Below are 12,248 nucleotides of genomic sequence, written 5' to 3'. Positions count from 1 at the left end.
GGGGTGGCCAACGCCTGTTGCTCATTCTCTGCATCTGCAGAGACCGTGACTCTCTATGTTTAATGCCCTTCTTTATAAATTCGGGCTTCTCACATTCTCATATAAATAGTGAAGTTTCCATTTTAGGACTTCAAAAGTAAAAAAAAAAAGTAAATAAATTAAAAGAAATGATTAAAGTGAAGGAAAATAGACAGATAAAAGAATTATGCATATTTTAAACATGATATTGAAAGGTCCTCAGTTATGAAGTTAAACTCATTATAAATATTTTTTTGTTTTTAAGTTTTGAGTTAAATGAGTTATAATAGGTTTAAACATTTTTGTTGTTGTGAAAAGAATTGAAATGTTTCTTTGTACACATATTACAGTAGACATTAGAGGGTGGGGCCGACTGGTTTAAACATATACCTGGTTCTTTCAAGGATGGAGCTGAAGGACGTTTATACATTTAATGGACTTTGGACTTTTCCCCCACAAAACTATGAAAGTAACTGTCGAGTTTCTAGTTTGGTCTTATAGTACAAAATAAACCCTGATAATTAATCCAGAAATTTCTGGATTTAGAGAGCCAGGTAATGGGGGATCCTGGGATGTTTCTTCTGAGGCCAATTCTCCTTATCTCTTCCATATAAGGGATTTTCTACCTCTTTCTCAGTATCTTTGTCATCAAATTTCACTTTAAAACAAACACCAGAGCTTATTGGAATGATGAATATCAATGCATAATATTATCCCTTTATTCTTTACTGGCCCAGATTAGTAAAAATATTTCCTCCTGAGAAATGAGACCTGCTCTGTTGAATTCTTTACAATGACTGACTTTAACAGTTTCTTTGGAAGAAGTTTTTCAAGTAAATTCAGGTAAATATTGTTTTTTGTCTTAGCTGAGATTACATTTTCAGCTTTCTGATAACTTGGTGCTGTCAGAACTTTAATTAAATTGTAAATTGCCAAAAAATAAATAAAAAATAAAAAATAAATTCAGACTTCTCTGACTATGGCTGAGAGCAGCCTTTGTCTATGTGCATAGGCATAGACATTTAGAAGGCAGTTTACTACTTTGTCAACTTAGTTTCAACATCAGTAATACATTCCCTACATAAGCCTATGAACTCCTCAAACCTGGATTGTATGGTCATCCCTCCCCACTCCAGTCCCTGTGAAAACAGCCTCAAATCCATACAGCTGCCACGGTCTAGCCACTTTTTTGCAGATAGGTGTATTGTGCCCAGCAGGTTGGACTTCCATTTCATAGGGTACCCAGTTGCTCAATATGGATGGCACCTTTTCATCCTCAGCAGTCAGTTCCACATGTTCATGTGGTTTGAATGATAATATAAGGAAGTTTTCAACTCAGTGCCATCCTGTCTTGTATCTTACTTCCATGGTATGTGATATCCTCCATAGTTTTCTTAGACCACCAAGAAGTTTGACAAGAGCTTGTGCTGTTTGGGGGCCTCTGGGGGCTTCCAGACACACTACTGGGTCTAGGAACTGTGTTCAATACCCCATTGTTTCTAGGAACAGCAGAATATGGTGGCACAGGATTAACTCCCTTCAACTACTCTTTTGTGATTTTTATCTGGGTTAAGTCTACTTACAGAAGGCTTTTAAAGGAATTATTTTTCAATAGTTAAAAACTATTTTGTCTTTATTTTAATTTATAAATGTTAATTATATATATTTATGGAGTATGGTCTGATTTATTGGCATATGTAGGCATTGTGAATGTTTATCAAGCTAATCAATATGTCTACCACCTCACATACTTATTTGTATTTTAATTGAAACATTGTAGTAATACATATATATGGAATACAATGTAATAACTGTACATGTATATAATATGTAATGATGAAATCTGGGTAATTAGCATTTCTTTCTTAATTATTTGCTAATCTTTTTGTTTTGGGAAGTTCTGCTTCCCTTATAGTTCTTTATAAAATAAACACTAAATTGTTGTGAGCCATAGTCACTGCCCTGTGCTACATTAAATTTTCTTTCTCACATGGAACTACTTTGATCTTGCCTGACCTCCCTGTAACACTGACTTCACTTTAGTCCTAGTATCCAATCTCTACCAGTCTACCTGCTTCCACATTTGAGTAAGAGATCCAATGTTTGTTTGTCCACACATGATTTATTTCATGTAACAGTGCTTTTCAGTTCTGTCTGTGTTGTCATACATGACAAGATTTACTTATTTATATATCACAGTACAGCCTATATTGTATATACAGACCACATTGTCTTTATCAACTCATCTGTTAATGGATGTGAATTGTTTCAATTTCCTGGTCATTTTGAACAGTGCTACAATGAACAATGGCATGCAAGTAGCTCTTCAACATATTCATTTCATTTCCTTTGGATATGTAAATGGTAGCTGTGTTTCTGGATCATGTGGTGCCTCTGTTTTTAAGTTCTAAGAACTTAATACTGTTTCCTAGAATATCTCTATCAACTTGGTATTCTCAGCTACAATGTGTAAAGATTGTCTTTCAGTCTTCTGCAACTTTTATTGTTGTGAAATATTGCTTTAATAAGGATGTGTTACATTTGTTTATATTGTGAAATATTACTTTAACTACGTAAAGATTGCTATATTTGTTTATGCTGCATTTGTTTGATTATGTGAATATGTGCTGTCATTTTACCTTGTGTGCCAAGGCACCTGAATGGTCTAATAAAAAGTTGAACAGCCAGACTGGAGAGATGGCTCAGTCTTTAAAGGCTAGCCTCACAACCAAAAAGTTGAACAGCCAACAGCTAGGAAGAGGAGGGATAGGTGGGGCTGGCTGACAGAGAAAATAAGTAGGAAGAGGAATCTAGGCTCAATAAAAGAGGAGAGAACAGGGGAGAAAGACAGAGAGACGCCTGGGGCCATTTAGACAGACATTGAAGAAACATGAAAAGTAAGACATACAGAATAAAAGAAAGGTAAGATGCTGAGACAAAATGTAGATGAAGAGAAACAGAATGGCAAGCATTCATAACTAAGTTGCTATGTCATGACTGGGTGCCAGTTGGTGGCCCAGAAGAAAGCCTGTTACATTTTATTGCAAAGATTACCTGGTTAAATTTATTCCTAATATTTCATTTTAACTTGCTATAGCTATTATGAATGGAATGGCTTTCTTGATTTATTTCCCAACTAGATTGTTATTGATAGATTTTCTTTAATGTTGCTAATTTTTGGATGGTGCTTGATATCCTATGATGTTAACAACATCTTTTATCAGTCCTAGCAGATTTTTACTGAGTTGTTATTATTTCTATATAAAATCAGGTGACTGCCAACAGGAATACTTTGACTTCCTCTTTACAGTATGAAGATACCGCATATCTTCCTCTTGAATAATTAATTGCTCTAGCTTAGTTACCCAATACTACATTGAAAACACTAGGGAAAATGTCTTGTTCTTGTTGTCCTTGTCTTGTTCTTGGTCTCTCAGAAAGTGCTTTCAGCTTTTCCTCAATCGTTATGTTGGCTGTGGGCTCATCATATCCAACATTTTTTTTCTTTCCTGACGGCCTTGCTCATGACCTTTCTGTTCTGCATTTCTGTGTGCCAGTTCTTTACCTAGAGATCTTATGATAGTTGATATGAGAATTCTACTACTTACTAGCCATTTAAACTTATAAAATAAAATGGCATATCCACCTTTTATTGTTTTTAAGTACTTTCCTTCTGTACATAATTAGCTGTTTACCTTATCATGCAGGAATAGTAAGCCTTGCAAGTACTTTTTTCTGTATCTGTTGAGATAATCATATGACTTTGGTCCTTTATTCTCTTGACATTAACTAACTTTGTGTCCCTGAAATAAACCCCATTTGATCGTGGTGTGCAATCTTCCAGTTACATTTTTTTAATTTGCCCACTAATATTTTGATAAAATTTTTTATGACTATGTTCTTTTGGGATATTAGTCTAGTTTCTCTTTTGTTTTGTTCATGTCTTATTTAGTTTTAGAATAATGCTGTCACATTTAGTGAGTTTGGAAAAGTTCCCCTCATCTTAAAAATTTTAATAGTTGAGAAGAATTAGTATTAGTGCTGCTTTGACAGTTTGATGAGCCTAGGAACTTCTGGCCCTGAGACTTCTTTGTTAAAAGACTTTGTTACTAACTCATTCTCAATACTCATTATTTGTCTAAGAATTTGCCTTCATGACTCAATTTTGAAGATCATGTGCATCCAGAAATGTACCCATTTCTTTTAGATTATACAATTTATTGGCTTATAATTCTTCATATTAGTTCATAATGATTATTTGTAGTTTTGTGGTATTAGTTGTATTGTCGCCTCTTTCATCTAAGTTTATTTGGGTTTTTTCTTTTTTCTTAGTCTAGCTAAAGAAAACCTACCTAAAGATTTTCCAGTTTTATTATCTTTTAAAAATTCAATCCTTTGTTTTTCATTTTATTTATAGATTTATTTTAATTATTTGTGCTTTGATCTTCAATGTTTGTTTTCTTCCATAATTTTGGACATAGTTTCTACTTATTTTTAAGTGGCATAACCACTTAAAACTACATCTCTTTTTTCTATAAGTGCTTACCACTATATGCTTCTGTTTTATTGAGGCTTGTTGTGCCCCATTACTTTTGCTTGTTTTTCTTCCATTTTCATTTGTTTCAGAATTATTTTATTTCCTTTTTTGTCTCTTTATTGTTCCATTGGTCATTCAAAATCACATTGTTTAATGATATGTGTTTATGAATTTATTAGCTTCTACTTGTTGCTAATTTCTAGTTTTATTCCATTTGATGTAGTTAATATGCATAATCTCTTTTTATTTATGAATTTATTGTAGCATAAAAGGTGGTCTATGCAGAAGAGTAGTCCATATACTGATGAAAAGAATATGCCCTTTCTAACTCTTGAGTGAAACAATCAGTAAAACTCTGTTAGGTCCATCTGCTTTTTAGTACACATCATCTTCATGTTTCCTTATTAAGTCTTTGTGTGAATGATCCTGTTACAATAAATCTTTACTCCATCCGTCCAAGCCCCACTGCCACGTGGGTACCCAGAATAACACACAGAGTCTTATATTAGTTTACAATGCTGCTGGCTAATTGACTAGGATTTCTTATATGTTAGCTCAGTCTTAATTAGCAACCATAATCATAATACTTGTCTTATGGAGGATGCCTTCTGCTGGAGTCCTCTTCCCAGGCTCACATGGCAGCTCCAGAGCAGACAGCAGGAGGAAGAGCAAGAGAACGACTTACTTCTTGTCCTTGCTTATTTATGAGTTGGCCTGCTATGTCACTTCCTGCCTATATCACAAGATTACCTTTTACTACATTTCCCAGAATCCTCCTTGACTCTTAGTCCCACCTACCTTGCTTTCCTATTGGCCACCAGTACTTTATTCAACAACCAATAAGATAAACATATACACAGGACATTCTCCATCATGATCCCATACCTTAATGGAAATGGAGTGTTGAACTCTAGCTACTATTTTTGAGTCAATCCCCCTTTTTACATTTAATAGTTGTTTGCATAATTGGATATTCCAGTATTGGGTAATATATACTTACACTAATTACTTCATCTTACTAAATTGATGTCTTCAGCAATATGTAATGACTTTCTCTGTGTTTATAGATGCTTTATCTGATTAATAACTGCTTCTATTTATACTGGATCTCAATTTCTTAGTAATATCTTTTTTCATTGTGTATGTTTGTGTGTGTGCATGCTCACACACATGCATATGCATACATTCCTGGGTACAGATGCCTGTGGAATCCAGGGGATGAAGGTACTGGGTACCTGTAGATGCAGTTATTTGTGAGCCACCAAATTCATGTACTTGGACCAAACTTGGGACCTATGCAAAAGCAGTGTACACTCTTAACCATTGTGCAATCTTTCTAGCTCCCAACTGTGTTTTTATGTGTTGTTATCATTGAGTTTTATTGTTACCCATTTAGCCAATTTAAGTGCTTTAGTTGGACAATTTAACCTGTTAGCATTTTAGGCTATTATTGGCATAGAAAAACTGTGCATCCACCATGTGAATTTTTCTGGTTGAGTTATATATCCTTTGTTCCTTTTATCCTCTCTTTTATTTTTGTGGGTTGGTGGTTTTCTATATTTATAAGATTTGATTTTCTTATCTTTCTCTTTTGAGCCTCTGCCTACTACTGAGTTTTATGCTTTGTGTTATGATAATGATAGTTATCTAAACATTTTTGCAGAATATGATTTCAAAAAATATCTCCTGGCTTCAGAAACTGAACTTTGCCAGACCTTACAAACAAGTTAATAATATATTTTGGGAGCATTTATTACTATGTGATCAATGTGCTGTCCTACTGTGTGCTCAGCCTGTTTAAGTTTAAATTGCATTTAAGAAATCAATGGAACCAACCTTACTATGTTTTCCACTTTTCATATAATCAACTTTTCCATCCTAAGCTAAATATATAGATATAATCTCTAACTATGTACTCCACTCTTCTATGCCTCTGATCCAGAACTCTCTCTCTCTCTCTCTCTCTCTCTCTCTCTCTCTCTCTCTCTCTCTCTCTCTCTCTCTCTCTCTCTCTCTCTCTCTCTCTCTCTCTCTCGTGTGTGTGTGTGTGTGTGTGTGTGTGTGTGTGTGTGTGTGTGTTGCAATAGTCACTTGCTGAAAGAAACCAATAGGTTTAAGTCAACTTTAAACAAAACAAATATCCACCATAAAGCAACATAAGAGCACAGGTTGATAACATCTGTTGGCAATTTTGAATAATATTCTGGCTCAATTGGAAGCCATAAAATAACTTCTTCTTTGTAAAGCTCTAATAAAGATTTCCTCATTCCCTTCCTATACCATGTCTTCTGTGCTATTCCATAAGGATAGCTCAAAGCCTAGGGACAGATGGAAGACATGGGAGTAGAAGTCGAGAGTTCAAATCTGGGCTTGCTCTTAGTCTAAACTGCTCCAAGAGGAAGACTATATTATCAATGCAGTACTGAGGCACATCTCTAGTGTATAATTCACTTAAGCATTTCTCGTAATCCTGGTATATTATTGTGTTTATGTTACTGAAATAAAATGCTAGGTCCAAAAAGGGCTCAGAGAAGGAAAGTGTTTATTTTGGCACACAGTTCCTGAGACCGTCTGTAGAGGCAGGGAAGGTTGGGACTAGGAGAAAGAAGCAGAAACATCACACTTTCATCAACACAAGGGAAGCAGAGAGAGAGAATAGCCAGCTGAGGCTAAAATGCTGCCCCAGATAACATGCTTTCTCCAGCAAGGCCCCACCTCCTAAAGGCTCTATAACATCCTCAGACAGTACAATCAACTAGGGACCAAGTGTTGAAATACAGGAGCCCAAGAGGACAGTTACCAAACCAACACAACAGGCTTGTGGCTGGTTAATTTTCTTGGTTTTTCCTTGCCATGAAATATTTCTTCACTTCTGGTACAAATGGTATTTTCGTTCATGTTTTTCTTTTAATAATTTGAATGTCATATCATTTGATTGTGAACTGTACAGTTTTAAGAATTCTGCTGCTAAGCCGGATGTTGGTGGCGCACACCTTTAATCCCAGCACTTGGGAGGCAGAGGCAGGTGGATCTCTGTGAGTTCGAAACCAGCCTGGTCTACAAGAGCTAGTTCCAGGGCAGCCTCCAAAGCCACAGAGAAACCCTGTCTTGAAAAAACAAAAAAAGAAAGAAAGAAAGAAAGAAAGAAAGAAAGAAAGAAAGAAAGAAAGAAAGAAAGAAAGAATTCTGCTGCTAAACTGATACATTCACTAAGGAAATAATCATAGAGATTCCTCAGGAAGCCAAGATTTATCTACCTGTACTAATCTTTGGCACATACCCAAAGGATTTTGTATCCTGCTTGCTCATCTATGCTCATTGTTGCTCTATATTCATAATATCTAGAAAATGGAAATAGCCTAGATGTTCATCAACTGATGAAGGAATAATGAAGATATGGTAAATTTACATAATATAATATTATTCAAATATTACAAAAAGTAAAATTTTCAGGAAAATGAATAGAGATAGAAAAAAAATCATCATGAGTGAGGTAACTCGGGCTCAAAACTACAAATATTGCATGTTCTTTCTTTCATGGTGATGTTAACTTCTAAGGTTTTGTATGTGTGCTACAATTAGAATAACCATGGAAATTAGGTACTTAGTAAGGGATGAGGGGAGAAGAGGATTTCCCAAAGAAAGGGAAATAGGATATGGTGTTATGAAGAGATAAAGAGAAGACAGGAATATTAAATTAAATAGTGAGATTAAATATAGAGAGGGGTTGGAGACAAGAGTAAGATGAAAATGTGGAAAGGGGCAACTAACATTAATGGCCTTTGGAACCTACTGTTATAGAAATGTCACCATTTAATGGGAGACGGAATGCTCCAACCAAACATCTTACACAACCAAATAAAACCTCCAATGCCAGTAATGGGTCACATATTGTTGAGTCATTGGCCAAAGAGTTTCATAGACCATGTACCACACACGCTATAGGCTGTTGCCAAGGCTATTTGTTGTTCTCCACAATCTGATGGTAGAGTCTTATTGCTGAAAACGATGCTTACTTATGTTACTGAACATAGAAAAGTCAAGCTGGGGTCCAACTGGCAGCTTTAACCGTATTGATTAGCATTCATGATACTGAAAGGTACTCTGTATACTAGTGGAAGAGAAAGACATCATCAATATTGCCCAGCTACAAACCTATTTAGTTGAATTGTCTATTTAGTTCTGTACCTCACCTTTCTTTTGAAATATACTTTTATTAATTCTTTAATTACTACTCATAATTACATATCTGTCCCCCCAGTTCCCTTACCCTCCCATCCTCCTATGTTACCCTGAACCCACCCCCAACCCACCTAACTTCTCCCCAGGGATAGTGAGGCCCCCCCATTGATGACCTTCAAAGTCTGTCATACCATTTGGGGGGAGAACCTAGGCTCTCCTTGCAGTATCTGGGATGCAATAGTATCCCTCCATAGGGAATGGGCTCCCAAAACATTTGTGTTCTAGAGATAACTGTTAGAGGTCCCACAGACTATCTTGGCCTCCTAGCTGGCACCCACATTCAGAGGGCTTGGTTCAGTCTAATGCTATTTCCCCAGCTTTCTGACTAGGGTCTCCATGCTCTCAGTAGGTCAGGTCCACTGTTTCTGTGGGTTTCTCCAGCCCCGTCTTGGCTCATTTGCTCATCCCTCCTCCCTCTCCACAGCTGGATTCCAGGAGTATGTCTCAGTGTTTAGCTGTGGGTGCCTGTTTCTGCTTCGAACAGCTACTGGATGAAGGCTCTAGGAATGACAACCAAGGTAGGCAACAATCTCATTATAGTGGAAGGGTATCAATGGCATCATCTCCACCACTGCCTGGATTCACATTTGGGGTCATCCCTGTGAATCTCCTAATATTTTCCCTATGTCACACTTCTCTCCAAACCTGTATTGTCTCCCTTTATCAAGGCATCTCCTTATTTAACCTACTCTATTCCTCCCCTGTCTCAGTCCTCTTGTTCTCCCGCCAGCCTCCTTCCCTTCCCATGTCCTTCCTCTCCCCCCACCCCAGGCTCCCATTTTGGTAAGGGTTCTTGTCCCCATCCCCTTCTTTGAGAGACTCTGCAATCTTCTCTTGGGGGTCTTCCTTGTTTCCTAGCTTCTCTAGCAGTGTGGATTGTAGACTGGTAATCTTTTGCTTTATGACTAACAAACATGTATGAGTAAGTACATACCATGTTTATCTTTTTGTGATTGGGTTACCTCACTCAGGATGGTTTCTTCTATTTCAATCCATTTGCTTGCCTGCGAATTTCAAGATTCCATTGTTTTTTTTTTCCACTAAGTAGTACTCCACTGTAAAAATGTACCACATTTTCTCTCTCTATTCTTCAGTTGAGGGGCATCTAGATTGCTTCCAGGTTCTGGCTATTACAAACAATGCTGCTATGAACATAGTTGAACATATGTCTTTATTGTATGAATGTGCATTATTTGGGTATATGCTCAAAAAGAATTGCTGGATCTTGAGGTAGATTAATACCCATTTTCCTGAGGAGTCACCATACTGATTTGCAAAGTGGTTGTACAAGTTTGCACTCCCACCAGCAATGGAGGAGTGTTCCTCTTTCTCCACATCCTCTCCAGCATAGACTGTCATTGGTGTTATTGATTTTAGCCATTCTGACAGGAGTAAGATGGTATCTCAAAGTGGTTTTGAGTTGCATTTCCCTGATGGCTAAGGATGTTGAGCACTTTCTCAAGTGTCTTTCAGCCATTTTGGATTCCTCTGTTGAGAATTCTCTATGTAGTTCTGTACCCCACTTTTTAATTTCATTGATTTGGTGGCTAACTTCTTGAGTTCATTGTATATTTTGGTGATCAGCCCTCTGTCAGATGTGGGGTTGGTGAATATTTTTTCCCATTCTGTGGACTAGCGTTTTGTCTTGCTGTGTCCTTTGCCTTACAGAAGCTTCTCGTCTCAGGAGGTCCCATTTATTAATTGTCCATCTCAATGTTTGTGCTACTGATGTTCAGAAAGCAGTCTCTTGTACCAATTTGTTCAAGGGTACCACCTACCTTCTCTTCTAGGAGGTGTAGTGTGGCTAAATTTATGTTGAGGTCTTTGATCCATTTGGACTTAATTTTTGTGCATGGTGATAGATATGGATCTATATGCAATCTTCTACATGTCTGAATCCATTTATGACAACACATTTGTTGAAGATGCTTTCTTTTTCCATTGTATAATTTTAGCTTCTTTGTCAATAATCAGGTGCCCATATGTGTGTGGGTTAATATCAGGGTTTTCAGTTCGATTCAATTGGTCTATCTGTCTATTTTTGTGCCAATACCAAGATGTTTTCAGGACTATGGCTCTGTAATAGAGCTTGAAGTCAGGGATGGTGATGCCTCCAGAAGTTCCTTTATTGTGAGGGGTTCTTTTGGCTATCCTGGGTTTTGCCATCTTCTGGCTTACAGAGGCACTAACCACACACAATGGCACATTGATATACATGCAGGCAAAACATCCATATGCATAAAATTAAAAATATCTTTTTAAATCTAAAGAAATCAAATGACAGAATATGCTGATGAGGTTGTCAATAAAAGAGCAAACATTATTCACTGTTGGTAGGAGTACAAAGTGGTGCAACCACTGTGGAAATCCATGTAGAGATTCATCAAAAACAGAACTACTCTACGACCCATGTAACCATTTCTGGGAACATAACCAAAGGAGTCTATATCCTGCTAATGAGATGCTTGCAGGGAGAGTTGCTGATCCATGCTCATTCTTGCTCTATTCACAAAACCCTAGGAAGTGAAATTTCCTAGATGCCCATCAGCTCATGAATGGGTAAGAAAAATATGGTATATATACACAGTGGATCTTTTCAGCTGTAAATAAACATGAAATTTGCAAGTAAGTGTATTGCACTGAAAAAAATTATGATGGGCAATATTACCCAGGCATAGAATAGCAAATGCCGCATGTTCGCCTTCATATGTGAGCCCTCGCTTCACATCCTGAATGTTGTGTGTTCAACTTGGAGTTCTTGAAGAAACTAGGAAGCTGGGAAACTGAGGGGAGGACATTGGGAGGTTTAAAGATGGAGATAGTAAAACATGTTAATAAGCAAATATAGAAAGGGGATGCAGAGGTTTATGTAGAGAAGAGAAAGGAGACTAGAAGAGACAGGGCATGCTGAGAAGGTTAGCCAAATTCAAGGAGTTATGGAAGATCACTCTCATGTAATCAAATTTTTAAATATATAATTTATAATAATTAAAGATTGTTGAGTGATCTTATTAATACCTCAGCATCTAGCATTTAGGTTTAGTAAGAGGCAAGAAGCTTGGCAATCAGATGGCAACAGGTATCTAGCCTGCAGGCATAGACTACACAATCTAGGGGTCACAGCCCAAGATTGTAATCCTAGACAGGTATACTGTGCTCCTCTTACTTTTTTTTCTTAGAAAATCACTGAGGTCTGTGATGTTTAATTCTCACTGGAATATGAAAAAAAGGATATTATAAGAGAATTCAAATAGAAATCAATTTGAATGCTTCCATGGAGAAAATTAGAAACTATTTAAAGTGTCAAAGAGCAGAGCTGAATCTAAGTGTCTATGATCCTTGACATTTACAAAGCACTCAGAGACGCATGGCTCTTTTTTTAATATAAGCTCCTTTTCCTTAATATTAGCACTCAACTGATATGGATGCCAACAAACAGAGGCACTTAGAT

Source organism: Cricetulus griseus, chromosome 5 (assembly GCF_003668045.3).
Source record: "Cricetulus griseus strain 17A/GY chromosome 5, alternate assembly CriGri-PICRH-1.0, whole genome shotgun sequence".
In the NCBI taxonomy this organism is placed as follows: Eukaryota; Metazoa; Chordata; class Mammalia; order Rodentia; family Cricetidae; genus Cricetulus; species Cricetulus griseus.
Note: the sequence above shows the minus strand (reverse complement) of the source record.